The sequence below is a fragment of the Myotis davidii genome, unplaced genomic scaffold (assembly GCF_000327345.1).
Source record: "Myotis davidii unplaced genomic scaffold, ASM32734v1 scaffold174, whole genome shotgun sequence".
Classification (NCBI taxonomy): domain Eukaryota; kingdom Metazoa; phylum Chordata; class Mammalia; order Chiroptera; family Vespertilionidae; genus Myotis; species Myotis davidii.
In genome coordinates this window covers 791,335-795,855 of record NW_006289087.1, presented here as the reverse complement: position 1 = coordinate 795,855, position 4,521 = coordinate 791,335, and positions in this window count along the sequence as shown.

The following is a 4,521-nucleotide window of genomic DNA, read 5'->3' as shown; positions in this document are numbered from 1 at the left end:
TCTGGCTCCTGCGGCTGGACCCGCGGGCGACTGGGTGAGCACCCTGATGGGTGGGTGTACATAGGCCAGGAGGATCCCCCACAGCCTGGATCCCTGACCACCCCCGACGTTTTCCATACATCGTGTGCATATTCACCTTTTCCATATAGTTGAACACATTCACTAGCTAGCCGTCACACACGTCACACATACACCCCTAAAAAGTAACGTTTGAGAGCCACAGAATTCTCTCCTCTCCCCCTCCTCTGCATCCTCACCTGGGGAAATCGAGGCAAGGGACTTGGACCCACCATTTTAAAATGTCAGGAACCCAAGCCATGGCAGGAAGTATCAGTCCTCGCCTGCCCCTCATCCACTTAAAAGAACTGACGATGGAGGACCGGCAGCCAGCTTCCTGTTACATGTCCACCTCGCCCTGATGTGTCCACTCAAGTCTTCTCACCCCGATAGCGTTGGCTAGGTCTTCCCTGCAGGAACCACGGAAAGGTCACTTGGGACAAGCAATTTGAAATTTTTCATCCCATTTATGATGAGCCTGCTGTAACCTAAACACTGCGTTAGGCACTGGAGATATAGAGATGAGCTCATAGGCAGGGCTCTTACTACCTGAAGCTTGTTTTCTGATTGAATGAAAGTTGCTCACAGATGCTACACAACTGTGGTTCCGGGTTACTCATTTATTGATGTGTTTCAAGCTGAGAGTATGCCTGGATTTATCATGATTGTTCCTTAGAATTTTTACATCCCTTCGTTTTATTTCAACGAGAAGTCACTTCTGCAATTCGCTCTTGAAATTTGCTTATTTGCAAAAAGTCTTTGGCAAATTAGCAAATACATCGCAATAACAGTTAATAAAGCGTTTGCGCTGGAATGGGAAAATCCGTAAGGGCAGGATTTTGTCCTGTTCACAGCTAGAATTGCCAGCGATTAAAACTGTGCCTACTTCGCTCTGGGTGCTCAAATTTTTTGTTGAAGGAATAAGTATCCCTGGAAACAGCGGCTGGCTAACTTGCTTGGGATTTAAAGCTTATATTTTGGGTTTGAAATCAGACTCTCTGAACAAGTTTATCAGTAAAATCTGACTATGAGAAACTTGATCAACAATGACAAGATCTGCTCGTCTTAGTCATCAAATTTAACTGCAGAAACTTCAAGTTTCAGATGAGATTTTAAAAAAGGCACCCGATGTGCCTTCCGATGTGGGGGGAAAATAAATGAAAGAAAGATTTTTCAAGACTTGAAGAGGTTATATAACCCATCCAAGCTCACACAGCTCAAATACAAAGTGGGTCATTACAAAACCCATGTATTCAACAGGTCGGTCTTTTTACTTAATGGTTTTTTGTTTTTTTTCTGGACACACTTCAGCATGTTTCTGTATACTCTTTCTAAAATGTCATTCCAATGCAATCTTTTTGGAAAAGGTTTGTCAAGAACTGTAAATTGACCCTTCGACCCAGAAAATCCGTTTTTATGAATCTACCCAACAGAGATGGACAGATGTTCGGTGTGGAAGAGGCTGACGAAGGGAGTGATGGAACATCCCTAAACTTGTATGTTGTGATTTAGCCATGAAAAGCGAATTGCAGAAGTGACTTCTCTTGTGGAAGAAAGTTACATATGTCTCTGAAATGTTTGTAATTAGAAGAAAACACTCCAATGTGTTCATAACCGTGAGCCGTGGGGAGTGGAGGGTGGAAAGATGGGTTTTCCCGTCTATGTATTCCATGTGGTTTTGTGCCATTTGTTTTTCCCAGTCAGTACCTGTTATGTTTATGATAAATGAGCGCCTCTATGACCGCAGGGGTGTTCTCCCCAGAGAACAATAGATCATCAAGAAATGAAATCTTATCTGTTAATCAGTTTAACTTTGCATTCAAGGTTTTGTCCACCTACAGTTGGCTCCCATTGAACTTGCTGTCAGTTAGAAGGTCGATGAACACATGAACCAGAAAACAGCGAGGGTCAAGAAGAGATAAAATTCAATCCCATTGTTGTTATTTATTGCGAGGAACAAACTTAAAACAACATGAAATCCTTGATGTCTTCAACACTCATTCTCCTCTGCCCACTGTTCTCTCTCCTATTGAGGATGTTGATGGGAGGGAGGGGGCGGTCAGAGTCCCTTAAGAAAGTGACAAAGGACGGGTAGGGGGCCTGCCTATTCTACAGCTTGAAGGTATTTCAAGTTGTTTGTTATAAATGTACATTTGTAAATGTCAGACTTTCTTTAACCCTGCAGACAATTAGTGTTGACAGATTCTTGTGAATGCCTTCAGAATTTTTGTATGCACAGTCACACATAATAAGTACTATTTTTAAAAAAACTTAGAACTAAACTATCTGAACTAGTGTGCAACTTCCGTTTTGAATGTAATATGCCTGCAAAAGTGATTTCTTTTGTGGAAAAAAAAATGACATATGTCTTTCAAATGTTTGTATTTAGAAGAAAACACTCCGAAGTGTTCATAACAGCGAACCACGGGGGAATGGAGGGGTGGAAAGAGCGTGGGTCCGTGGGCTGAAGGGGCTTGGGTTCGTTTCCCATCAAGGACACGTGCCTCCGGTGCAGGCTTGATCCTCGGCCCTGGTCAGGGCACGTGTGGGAGACAACCAATCAATGTGTCTCTCTCACATGGAAGTTTCTCTCTCTCTGTCTCTCCCCTCTCCCTTCCATTCTCTCTAAAAATCAAAGGAAAAATATCCTCGGATGAGGATTAACAACAACAAAAAAGTGGTCATCAGTAAGATTGGTGAACTTGAAGACTTAGCAAGAGAAATCACTGAAATGTATGACAGCAAGAAAAAAGAATTTAAAGAACAAAACAAAAGCAGAATATCAGTGAGTGGCGGGACATCCAGCAACGTAATATGCAAGTGACTAATCCCTCAAGAAGAAGGCTGAGGGAGGGAACAGAAAAAAAACATTTGAAGAAATAATGGCTGAACATGTCCTGAACTTCAGAAAAACTATAAACTCATCAATCCAAGATAACCAGTGAACCTGAAGCACAAGCAACATGAAGAAAGCTCTATCCAATTGCTCAAAATCAATGATAAAGAGAAAATCTTAAAAGTAGCCAGGGGAAAAAAGACATGTTTTACCCGGGAAGTGGCTGGAGGGCAGGGGGGTGGGGAGGAGGGGGGTTGGTAAGGTTATAAGCAGGTGAGGGTTCCAGCAGAGTCCGGAAGCACTGTGAGGTGAAGACAGCAGGTGACCATCTTCAAGTATTAAAAGAACACTGTAAACTCAGAATTCTGCACGCAGTGAAGATAGAGTACAGAACGAAGGCAGGTACTTTTTCCGACTCATAAAACCTGGAGGAGTTCATCACCAGCAAGAAACGGTAAAAGAAATCCTTCAAGCCGAAACCGGTTTGGCTCAGTGGGTGGAGCGTCGGCCTGCAGACTGAAAGGTCCCGGGTTCGATTCCGGTCAAGGGCATGTATGTACCTGGGTTGCGGGCACGTCCCCAGTGGGGGATGTGCAGGAGGCAGCTGATCGATGTTTCTCTCTCATAGAAAGAAATCCTTCAAGCGGAAGGAAAAAGACAGCAGGTGGGACGTAGCCATTCTAACAGGGAAGCAGCGGTGCCTCGCTGCTGTTCTAATTTTCAGTTCCCTGATGACACGGATGTAGAGCATCTTTCAGACGCTTATTTGCATCTCTCTATTTTCTTTTTCTAGATGTATTCTTATTGATTTCAGAGAGGAAGGGAGAGGGAGAGAGAGAGAGATAGAAACATCAATGATGAGAGAGAATCATTGATTGGGTGCCTCCTACACACACACCTCCCCCCCACACACACACTCCCACTGGGGATTGAGCCCACAACCTGGGCATGTGCTCCAACCGTGACCTCCTGGTTCATAGGTGGACACTCAACCACTGAGCCACACCAGCTGGGCTGTAATGATCCTTTTAGAACATTTGTACCGCTTAGACCAGCGGTTCTCAACCTGTGGGTCGCGACCCCTTTGGCAGGCGCAAGACCCTTTCACAGGGGTCGCCTAAGACCATCCTGCATATCAGATATTTACGTGACGATTCATAACAGTAGCAACATGACAGTGATGAAGTAGCCACGAAAATAATTTTATGGTCGGGTCACCACATGAGGAACTGTATTTAAAGGGCCAGAAGGTTGAGAACCACTGGCTTAGACTCATGCAGTAACTTCTTTAATCACAAGCATATTTTGCAATTAGCAAATTAGCAATGATTCCTCTTTTACAAAGGAGGATGAATCGAGACCCTAAAAGAAACTAACTCAATATGCATCTACCAATATTAGTTATCAGGGAACACTGCGCGGGTGAAGAGCCATGAGGATTCTGAAAGGGTCCCCAACATGGACATTCAAAGAAAGTGGGGTGTCCTAAAGGGGCTGGAACGAGGGCCACGCTCGCCATGAAGACGCGCTCGCCCCTGGCAGCCCAACACGCATGGCGACAGGTGGAGAGACTACAAATAGCCTGGGCCTCCGAGTGGAAAAAATGAGAAGCTGGGCCAAGGCTTTCA